The following is an 11,912-nucleotide window of genomic DNA, read 5'->3' as shown; positions in this document are numbered from 1 at the left end:
GGTCCGAAACTGAGCTCCTCTGGACACTGAAGGAAGCTCCTCACACTGCCGCCCAATCAGCTGCAGCTGGAAAATTCCCCATCCGCAGCTGAATGTCAGCAAAGGGGCGGGATGTAGTGACGTCTTTGACCTTAAATGACTATATTTGGTCAATGACATCGACCTAATATCGCCATGTGGCCATACAGGGCGTCCCGAGGCCGGGGGGTCACCCAGAGCAGATACTAGGCGACACCCCGGCGCGACACCATCTTGCATGTGCGTGTCGTCACTGTGCACGATGACATCATTGCGCATGCACGGTCATCTTTTTGATATCTGCCGGTGGCCATCTTGGTGATGGTAGCCGGCAGAGGGAGGCGGGGACGTTCACCCGGCGGGATAAGGTATGCTGCCGGGTCCCCTCCTCTCTCTCCAGCAACTGTCCATGACCGAGTGCCCGACTTTTCGTAGGGGGTGACAGCAAAATGACTGTCAGTCATTTTGGTGTCACTCCTCCAATGGTGTCACCCGGGTATACAGGATTTATATACACCTTATGGACACCTCACCCAATGGTGTCCAATGGTGTCACCCCCGTCGCACCCCCATTGTGACGCCACTGTGGCCATATAAGGTCAATGACGTCAGCACAAGCATCCCGCAGCTGAGGAGTGGGAAATGCCCCAGCCTGCAGCTGATTGGGCAGGTGGGCCCAGGGCATTTCCATGTTCAGAACGTGTTTGTTGAGTTCATCCCTGCTCATTATCAGAGGTTCCAACTGTCCCTGCTGGATATCTTATTTATTTTTATTTTATGAAGAACGCAACAGGAGGAGCTGGGAACCCCAAAGGCGGACGGGAACACCCAAAACTCCCAGATGGACAGAAACAGAGCTGGGAGTTATGGCGGGGAGATCTCACAATACCGGTATCCAAGACAATGAAGGGGCTGGGGGCTCCAGCTATCCAAATAAATACAAATAATATCAGTTTTTGGGTGGACGGACCTTGTGAGGAACTCTCTCCACAGAGTGCAGCAACCTTTAAATTCGCTTTCTTTCTTTTTTTTAGCTTGTATTTCCTTACTTGGGAGTGAAAAAGAAATATAACACACAATAGATCAGCAGTAGGCAACCCCGGGACTACAGCTGACAGCCACAGGTACAAATCCAGGAGATAGAGGCATTATAGGATTTGTAGTGTCATCACAGCTGGAGCGCAGAGGTGCTACCCATGCAGAAGGTTGAAAGGATGAATCCCCTGGTAATCAATATACTACTAACAGTCCTATTCAGTAAATCAGTGCTAAAAGGTTGTAGCATCCAATGAGGAACAATCTCCACATAAGAAAAAATAACCTCTTGAGGCTGAATTTCTAAATACAAGAGCCACGTGTACTCTTTAATTTTGGTGATCTTTGTATATTTTTTTTCTTTTCAGATCTGTGCAGTAATCCAGCAGTAAAGTTGGAGCTTCCTGTAATAAAGACCAGTCACTGCTGCACTCTGTCCTTGTGCAGGGTGACTGGTCTTGTCTCCACCCACTCCTGTATTTTTCTGCAGACAGCCTGTAGTGGGTGGGGCCTTCCTGGCCCCTCCCACAGCTCTGCTCTCTGTGCAGGCTATGTACAGCACAGTTTGGAAAGGCATATGGTCACACAAGGTGGATTTATATACTTTCTGTCTATTGAGCAATATATTTAAATGAACGTGCCTGGAGTTCAGCTATAGGACAGACAATACACTTTGCGCCCAACAGCATCATTGGTTGTTATGGAGCGCCTGTTTCCTAGCAGCGAGCCAATGACACTGTGGGACCTACAGCAGCTGGGCCACACAGCATTAATGATATCTAGGGCGCTGCACATATGGGCGCAGCGTAACAAACAATGATGCGGTGGAGCCGCTTTTTCCTTGGCAGCCAATGACAGTGTTGGACCCACAGCAGCTGGGCCACACAGCATTATTGGTTGCTAGGATGCAGGCGGACGCACCATAACAAACAATAATGCTGTGGGGCCGCCTGTTCCTTGCAAGTCAATGAGACTGCGAGACCTGCAGAGGCTGGGCCACACAGCATTATTGGTTGCTAGGATGCAGGCGGACGCACCATAACAAACAATAATGCTGTGGGGCCGCCTGTTCCTTGCAAGTCAATGAGACTGCGAGACCTGCAGAGGCTGGGCCACACAGCATTATTGGTTGCTAGGATGCAGGCGAGCGCACCATAACCAACAATAATGCTGTGGGGTAGCCTGTTTCATGGCAGCCAATGACACTGCAGGACCTGCAGAGGCTGGGCCACACAGCATTATTGGTTGCTAGGATGCAGGCGGACGCACCATAACAAACAATAATGCTGTGGAGCCGCCTGTTCCTTGCAAGTCAATGACACTGCGGGACCTGCAGAGGCTGGGCCACACTGCATTATTGGTTGCTAGGACGCAGGCGAGTGCACCATAACAAACAATGATGCTGTGGGGCCGCCTGTTTCCTGGCAGCCAATGACACTGTGGGACCTGCAGAGGCTGAGCCACACAGCATTATTGGTTGCTAGGACACAGGCAGGCGCACCATAACAAACAATGACACTCTGGGACCTGCAGAGGCTGGGCCACGCAGCATTTTTGCTTGCTAGGACGCAGGCAGGCGTACCATAACAAATAATGATGCTGTGGGGCCGCCTGTTCCTTGCAAGTCAATGACACTGCGGGACCTGCAGAGGCTGGGCCACACAGCATTATTGGTTGCTAGGATGCAGGCGAGCGCACCATAACCACCAATAATGCTGTGGGGTAGCCTGTTTCCTGGCAGCCAATGACATTGCGAGACCTGCAGAGGCTGGGCCACACAGCATTATTGGTTGCTAGGACGCAGGCGGGCGCACCATAACAAACAATGACACTGTGAGACCTGCAGAGGCTGGGCCACACAGCATTATTGGTTGCTAGGACACAGGCAGGCGCACCATAACAAACAATGATGCTGTGGGGCCGCCTGTTTCATAGCAGTTGATGACACTGTGTAACCCACATAGACTTATTGGTTGGTAGGATGCTAGTGACTGAGCTGCATCATTGGTTGCTAGGACACAGGTAGAGGTTTTGTGGACGGGAGAACTGGCCAAATCGTTCACTAGTTTGATAAACTGGGAACATCTTCGGTACGGGTCAAACTTACGGCCGCCCTGAAGCTCACCCCTCTTCCCTTTCTTATATGGACTTTAAAAAAAAAAAATATTTTGCAATGTTCTCATCTTAGAAAAGCCTGGAATATTTATCATTGACTTGTTAGCTTCCAATTGCTGGCAATGGAGCATGTTATGGTAAAAACTGAGCTGAATATGAAGATGGTTGTTTTTTGTTTTTTTTTCCAGACAAGTTCCAGTTGTACCGTAATCACAATGGCCTGTAATAAAGTGTACTCCAGAGGTGGCGTGGTTTTCTTTTTTTGTGTGTCATGTAATCAGTTATTACGGGGTAACCTTGTGCTCATCTACATTCCCTCATTACATATGCGTGCTCTGCTTCCTGCTTGGTAGTGCGGAACAGTCACTATGACATCTGTGCAAGTCCAGGGAGCAAAGGGCACGCTCCCCAACAGAGCAATTGTGTGCTTGGCTCAGTTGATCTAACAAGCGTCTTCCATGGACAAGGGGAGGGGAGGGGAGGGGGGTGGAGCAGGTAGTGGCTTATCAATGGGTAATCAATAGCGATTGGCTTTTCCCATCAGTTGGCGGCCATTCAGCTCTTGGTCACTAGCACGAGGCTGCCATGTGATAATTGATTTTCTGCAGTGGTTGTGTGGACAGCCAATAGAGGGAGCATCCACTATTCCCTATATTAATGATTACTGGTATTTATATAGCATGGGGTGTCCCAAGCCATTTCGCCGCCTCGGGGGGGGGGGGTTGTGTGCTGGCAGAGTACGTTCTGGGCAGACGTGGGTTGGGGAGTTGTACGCTAAAGGGGATTGGTGGCCTCTGCATCATCCGGTGTGTCCCGCCCAGCTCACTGACGTGACTGGTTGCCAGGAGCTCTGCGGGATGTCGGCCAGAGCGTCCCACTCAGCTCCTGGAAACTAGTGACGTCAGCAGCTTGGCCAGAGTGCCCCAGGTTGCTTAGATCTGTGGGCACTTAGCAACCTGGGATGCTCTGGCCAAAAATGGGGCGGCAGCGACATTGCCAACATTGTACAGCAATGCTGCTCTGCCTGGTGCCCACCATGTGATTCAAAGAGATGCCACCTGAGGCAACCGCCTCATGCAGCCTCATTATAGGGATGTCCCTGTACATAGCGCCAACAATTCATGCAGTGCTTTATACACTATACATTTATATCAGTCCCTGCCTTCAAGGAGCTTACAATATATGGTCCCTTTCTCATATGCACAAATACTATGGCCAATGTACACAGGAACCAATTAAGCTACCAGCATGCCTTTGGAGTTTGAGAGGAAACCCATAAAAGCACAGGGAGAACATCCAAACTCCATGCAGATAGTGTCCTGTTGAGATTTAAACAGGGGACCCCATTGCTGCAAGACAGGCGTGCTAACCGCTAAGCTAAACATATGAAAAAAATTTAAAAGTCACAACAAATTCACTTTTGTTGTGACATGTGCATATACTGTATGTGGCAGTGTAGGGTGGGTCCTGTTCCATGCTGCCACATATATTTGTCACTGTTTTGTGTTGGGTGTAGAGTTGCCACCTGTCCAGGATTCACCCGGGCAGTCCAGTGAATGCTGTGTCCGGGTCCAGTGAATGAGCGATCCGCAGCAATATCAACAAATTCGAGCAACAGAGCACTGACTAGTTGCTATGAGCGACAAGAAATGTTGTTGTTAGCAGTGGCGTCACAAGAGGGGTGCGGCCCGCTCCCGGGTGACACCATTGGAGGGGTGACACCAAAATGACTGACAGTCATTTTGGTGTCACCCACTCTAAAAAGTCAGGCACTCGGTCATGGACTGAGAGCCCCACCGTGTCAGGAGAGAGGAGGCGACCCGGCAGCATACCTCATCCCGCCCTCCTCTCTCTGCTGGCTACCATCACCAAGATGGCCGCATGCAGGCGTCAATTAGATGACCGCGCATGCGCGATTACGTCACTACGGGGTGACACCCGGTCTCCGCTCTGGGTGAGACCCAGCCTCGGGACACCCCTGGTTGTTAGCGCACTCATTATACATATTTGTCCTGCCGACCACTGCCACTGGTCCAGAGTAATGATGAGTGATCCGGCCTGGGTTCGGTTCACTTGGACATTTGCTGAACCCAACCAGAAATCGTTGCTGCAACGCACTGGAGTGCATCCGGCCGGCTTCCTGCATTCAGGGGTGGGAGGGGGCGTGGCAGTTAGTTGAAGTCAATGGCACCGCTGCCATGCCCCCCCCTCCGCCCGCAGTGCAATTGCCTGTACCAGAACACGTGACACATCAATGCCTGCGTTCAGGTCCAGTGCAATCTGAAAAAAATGTTGCATGCACTATTTTTTCAGATTAAACTGGACCGGAACGCAGTCATTGATGTGCCACGTGTTCTGGTACGGGCGGCTGGCATGGGTGCGGTGCCATTGACTTCAACGCACCGCCACACCCCCTCCCACACCTGAACGCAGGAAGCCGGCTGGGATGTGCTCCAGTAGCGAATTGTGCTGGAACGCACCGGAGCTGGTGTGAACCGGCCCTGAGGGTACGTTCACACCAGCAGCTGCACAGCTGCTGTTGTGTGTGTCCTCAGACACTACGACTCGATCGAGCCACATTGCACTGTTTCTTTTTTCTTGTTAAAACTTTATTGAAATGTCACGAGTGACATTTCATTCAGTTCTAAGGGCTCGCCCTAATGCAATGCGGTTGTACCAGGTCTCGCTGTGGTGCACATAAAAAGTACTGCATGCCGCAAGCGCATACCACTAGAATGCGGTGAAGTGAAACAAGCCCATCCATGTCTTGCATTCGCAGATGGTGTGAACCGACCTTTAGGGTGGCTCCTTTCCTTTGCAGGGTCCTACAGAGCCACCTTTGTGTGTGCTAGTAGGCTGGGTGTGTCTCTCCACAAACACACAGCAAGGCAAGCCTCTTCCCTGTTCCCCGCTCCCCCATCCTCCCTTTTCCAACCTAGTAAATGGACAATCCTTGCTCGGCAATGTACTGTATATTTGTTTGATCTGGATTCATTATTGAAATTTTTTTAGGGCCCAGTCGCACCATATCCAGTGCGTTCCCAGCTCGGAACGCACTAGATCACGCCGGGCAGTGTTCTGGGGTGGGAGGGGTGTGTCGGTGCCACTCATGTCAATGCAGACATGCCCCCCCCCGGAACACGAGGTACAGGAATGCCCTCCATTCCAGTGCAGTGCGATCTGAAAAAATAGTGCATGCACGCCCCCTCCTGCCCCAGAACGCTGCCCGGCTTGATCTATGCGATCCAGTGCGTGCTGGGCTCGAAGCGCCCTGACACGCACTGGATATGGTACGACTGGGCCCATAATGTTTGATACTACTTTAAAATGATCAGATATAAAATTTCCCTTTCCAAAGAGAAATGAATGACGGTAAAGTCAGGGGCGTCCCTTGGCCGGGTGTCACCTGGTCACACCCTGCCGTGTCGTCATCTTGCACGTGACGTCACCTCGCATGTGTGCGATGACATCACCTCGCATGTGTGCGATGACGTCATCGGGCATGCGCGGCCATCTGATTGGCGCCTGCCGGTGGCCATCTTGGTGATGGACGCCGGCAGAGAGAGGAGGGGACGTTCACTCGGTGGGATGAGGTATGCCGCCGGGTCCCCTCCTCTCTCCTGACACTGTCGTCTCTCTGTCCATGACTGAGTGCCTGACTTTTTAGAGGGGGTGACACCAACATGACTGTCAGTCATTTTGGTGTCACCCGGGTGCGGGCTGCACCCCCCTTGTGACGCCACTGGGTGAAGTTGTGCTGACTTCAGTTATCTAGACAAGTGCAATTAAAAATCCAGTTTTGTTTTAATCTTCTTTGCACGATTGGGTGTATCTGCAATGTGAATTTTCACCTCATTCAATACAAGTGAAACTTTACTTTCAAAGTGAACATGCTCTGCTCCTTCAAGTAACTCCACCCCACTGTATGGGTAGGCACTCACACTACCTAGTTATTCACTGCAGCTACACACCATTTTCCGGACCAGATCTGGAACGCAGTGCTTTGCGTTTTGCCGAGTTTTTACTGCGTCCTGATGCGTTCCAGTGCATTTCCAGACCAGACAAAATGAGACATGCAGTATTTTTCTGGTCTGGAACGGACTGCGCTGGTGTGAACATAGGCCAGAAATAGCACAGGGATACATTAGGATGCATTTTGGGTCTGGAAACAATCTGGTCTGGTCAGGAGATGATCCGGACCTGGTGAGAGCAGGCCCTCAAAACGATTCTAGAAAAAGTGTACAATCAGATTGTAACATGTGTAGCCATTTTAGGACAAGACGGCAGAAAATAATTGTCCACTAGAAAGTTCCATTGCACTATTAGGCCTCATTTACACAAGAAAAAGCCGGCACGTACAGCTCCATGCTGCGTGCACGGCCGTATCAGGCAGCTCCCGGGAAGGACAGGTGCTGCGTGTGATTAGTACGCAGCCCCTGTCCTTCTCTATGGGACTACGTGGCCATACGCCCCCCTACGCTCACCCCAAGTGCAGGTCCGTACAGGTGCGGGCGTCCCGGCTCGGACACAGACAGGATCCATCCTGTTAGCATACGAGTATGGACACTCGCACCTGTACGGATGAGCAGTTCGGGTGAGCGTAGGGCAGCGTACAGCTGCGTAGTCTCATAGAGAAGGACAGGGGATGCGTACTAATCACACGCAGCACCTGTCCTTCTCCCGAGCTGCCTGATACAGCCGTGCACGCAGCACGGAGCTGCACCTGCCGGCCTTTTCTTGTGTGATGTTTTCTTTCTGCAAATAATAAATAAATAAATAATAATAAAACATATTAAAAATAAACATTGACTTTTAGTCTTATATAAACATCAAAATATGTAAAACAAAATAGAAACTTTGATTTTCTATTCCTAACAAAGCTGATGGGTGTCTTTCACACCCCTGTGATCAGGAGGGGAACCATGCACGGCTCCTCTCCTGATCATAGCAGTACAGAGCAGATGTCACGGTTGTGACATCTGTGTCCTTACAGTTTTTTCCCCCATTGCTGAAATGACCGGACTCCATGACATCTATGGGGAAACGGATGTAAACAGACATGTGTCTGTGTTCATCAGATTACCCTGATCCGGCACGTTCAAGTTTGGAGAAACGGATCTCTGATCCATTTGTTTTTACGAACCCAGCCGTAGTCAGGGGTAACCAGGTGTTTACACACGGCTGCCCATAGACTTGCATTGGGCATCCCATCAGTTTTTCAGGCGGACCCGATCGGAGCGGCCATGTGAAATGGACCTTATAGTGACATTAAAGGATACGCTTTTTTCCCCTACCCCCAATGTTAGTGTAAGCACTTACCTTAAATGATGTCTCTTAATCCGATCTTCTTCTTCTTTCCTGTAGTTTTCAGCCTTCTCTCCAGCGCTGCGGCGAATCTCCGATCCAGCGCTGACTCCTCTGTCCTTGCTGGCACTTCCTGTCCCACGGTGTCTGCATGCGGGTGCACGCACCCATAGACTTACCTTGTGTCTCTCCTCGTTTCCTGGCCGAAAATCCGAACTGCGCATGCGCCCGCCCCAAGATGCTTTGCGGCCGCCCGAGAATTTTTAGATTTTAAGACGGGAGCGCGGGGGTGGAGGTAAGACACAGGTAAGTATTAAACCTTTTCAAAGTGATTTAAAAAAAAAACTTTTTGCATATATCTACTGCTAGCAGTAGATATATAAAAAAAAAACCCCGGAGGCTTCAATTATACTTTAAAACAGAAACATTTCCAAAGAATATTAATAATAATTTTAAAAATATTACATTTATTTTTTTATTCACTTTAATCATTTTATAGAGAGAGAAACATTTTCAGGAAATTAAAACAAATAATATACAATTAACAGAAAAAAAATAACAATAATAATGACAACAACAATAATAATAAAAATAATAGTATTTTCAGGGTCCCCATCATTTATCCAGTCCCTGCACATCACATATAACGGGCAGGGCCCTCCTTACCATCTTGTCTTGAATTGTATTGTGATTGTAATGTCTTCCAAATATTGTAAAGCGCTGCGCACACTGTTGGCGCTATATACATCCTGTATAATAATATAACTGATGCACAAAACAGCAGCAACAATACAATTATTAACAAACTTTTTTTTAACTTCACTTCACTTTAATCATGGTATGGAGTATTTAATCATGGAGTGAGAAACATTTTCAGGGAATTAAAAAAAATAATACAACTAACAGAAAAATAATAATAAAAATGAAAAAAAAACCTAAAGAAAATAAAAATAATTCTGAGGTCCACATCCTTTATCCAGTCCCTGCACATACTAGGGGGGGAATTTATCAAAACTGGAGCAGACAAAATCTGGAGCAGATTTGCACTGCAGACAATCAGTTATAGCTGATGCACAGAACAGCAGCAGCAACAATTCAATTATTAGCAGTGATAATAGTTCTAAAAATAAACACATTTTATATTTATATTTACTTTGATCCTTTTTTTAAAAGTGAGAAACATTTTCATTGAATAAAAAAAAAATAATGCAGTTTGCAGAGAAATAATTATTTATGTATTACATGTATTTATATTACAGATAATAATAATTATAATAATAATTTCGAGAATGTCCCAGCACATCACATGTGCTCAAGCAGACCCAAAACCACTATAATAATGTGCAATGTATAGATTGTTCTACAACATCTCTCTCGTTTTATTTATTTTTTTAAAAGGCACAAAAGAAATGAAATAAATAAAATACAGACGCAGAAAAGTTTCTTCTCCGTGGACACGATCTGCAAATAAGTGGCATGAAAGCCGCTCGCAGCTCGCGTTTCCCTTTTAACACGGCAGAAAAATAGACATAGCCCCTTTAAGATGAGCCCCAGCTGGTGCTGAAGCTGAGCATGCTGGGAGTACTATTCAGTCGGCAGGCCTGTGCTGGGGAGAATAGGATCGGGGCTGGTCGGGCTGCTGCTGCTGCTACTGCTGTCAGTGCGGGGGAGGCAGCACGGTGCGGAGTCGGGGGGGCAGCAGAGGCAGGTAGGTACCATGATCGCTGGGAGGAGGGGGGAGCTCTCCATAACATGGGAGGGGTGCAGCATTGTCCTGCACAGCACAGCTGCAGATAACCCCCAGGAAGTTCTGTAAAGAGCCATCAGCCAGCTAGAGAGCAGGGAATTCTAGGCTGGCCAATTCATATTCAGGCTGGGAGTGCACGGAGATGCTCGCCGTCTTCCTGACTTTCTTTCTTTCTTTCTTTCTTTCTTTCTTTCTTTCTTTCTTTCTTTCTTTCTTTCTTGTACTTGTCACATTGCAACACTCATTAATATTCCAGGTGTGTTAAAGCTGCGCGCACACACCTGCACACCGTTGCGCAGAGGCTGCAAAAGCTGCAGGACATCCTCGGCGATGGGTAAAAATCAGAGCACTGGTCCGGGTCAATAGAAACGGGCGTTGGACAGCGCCAAACTGGCCCCGGCAGCTTCTGCGCCATGCTAATAAAACTGTAGCATAAAAGCGGTCATAGATGTCACGCTTGTCGGCGGAGATGGTCTAAGACACGCCCTCTTTGTATACATTCTGCACGTGTATTGGCTCTTTAACATCCGGCTTTGTGTATGTGGGCTGCGGGCGTTCTTTTCTGCCATGGACAGATGTTGAGATGCACAGATATGTGTAGAATGAAGATCACCGGCGCTCCAGTAGTGCACGCATGTCTTTTATTGACGCAAACAACGTTTCGGGGACTCAAGCAATGTGATGATGCGCAGAGATGTGTGTGACGCGATTGGTTGAATCTGGAAATAAGGTGTCTGCCATGTAAGTGAACTGGGAGGCTGATTTGTGGTCGGTAGAGCAGAACGTGGATACGGCATTCTCTTGGCACGCTCTACGCTTTGAATCAAGGGTCGATCGCCGGTGTTACAGATCTAGATTTGGATCCCTACATGTATGATCAGACCCGGTGATCAGCGTCCTCTATATTACATTTATAGCAACTGGTTGACTTAATTGATCGTACAGTAAGGAATGCAGAAAGGCGTTGAACGGGAGACTCGTGGTGAAATCCGACTCAATCGATGGGCAGACTTCAAAGTCAACATCTGTCATCAATATGCAGCTTCTGAACGGCCATACACGATCCTTCCATCTGCATCTCAGGCCCACCGTACAGGTTTGCTATTTATCATCGCGTGATGGCGGAAAGGGCGATTCCTCATCGATTGAATTGTCACATGACTCCACACACTCCGATACTGTCTCATCGATCCATCTTCAATATAGTTTCTTTTCATAATCAATCATTACCTATGATCGGTTCTCTGACATCGATGAGAAACGATTGATACATTCCTGGGCTGGACAAATGATGAACATATCTCGGCCAAAAACAATCACATCTTTTTATTATTATTTTGCTATTGTTATTTTTATTATTTTATTGTTATTGCTTTGTGTGCAATTCAATCTGTTAGGATAATTCGATCGAGGCGACCAATCGGTACGTGTGCGGTCACCGTGTTGTTCCTAACCAGGCGCTCACAAAGAGACCCCACGTGCGCTCAGGAACCCCATACATACGATTATTATAGGGCTGCACCTAACAGTTATTTTCATAATCGATTAGTTGACCGATTGTTTTTTCGATTAATCGTTGGGCTGCAGTAAAAAAACAAAAATCTCTCACTTCTCTTTCTTCTCTCTCTCTTTCTTCTCTCTCTCCTCTCTCTCTTTCGGTCTCTTTCTTTTTCTATCTGTCTCTTTCTCTCCC

The 11,912-nt window shown here is 48.2% G+C and overlaps 1 protein-coding gene across 1 annotated transcript in view; it reads left to right on the top strand.

Moving 5' to 3' along the window:
- The first annotated feature begins 10,103 nt into the window (after nucleotides 1–10,103).
- Nucleotides 10,104–11,912, top strand: part of PRDM2 (PR/SET domain 2) — an 89,456-nt gene continuing 87,647 nt past the window's right edge. Inside the window, exon 1 of the mRNA XM_018552662.1 lies at nucleotides 10,104–10,180. The gene's annotated coding sequence lies outside the window, so the exon portion shown is untranslated. The remainder of the gene's footprint in view (nucleotides 10,181–11,912) is intronic.

Source organism: Nanorana parkeri, unplaced genomic scaffold (assembly GCF_000935625.1).
Source record: "Nanorana parkeri isolate BGI_ZX_2015 unplaced genomic scaffold, ASM93562v1 scaffold94, whole genome shotgun sequence".
NCBI lineage: Eukaryota > Metazoa > Chordata > Amphibia > Anura > Dicroglossidae > Nanorana > Nanorana parkeri.
This window is presented reverse-complemented; position numbering and strand designations above follow the sequence as displayed.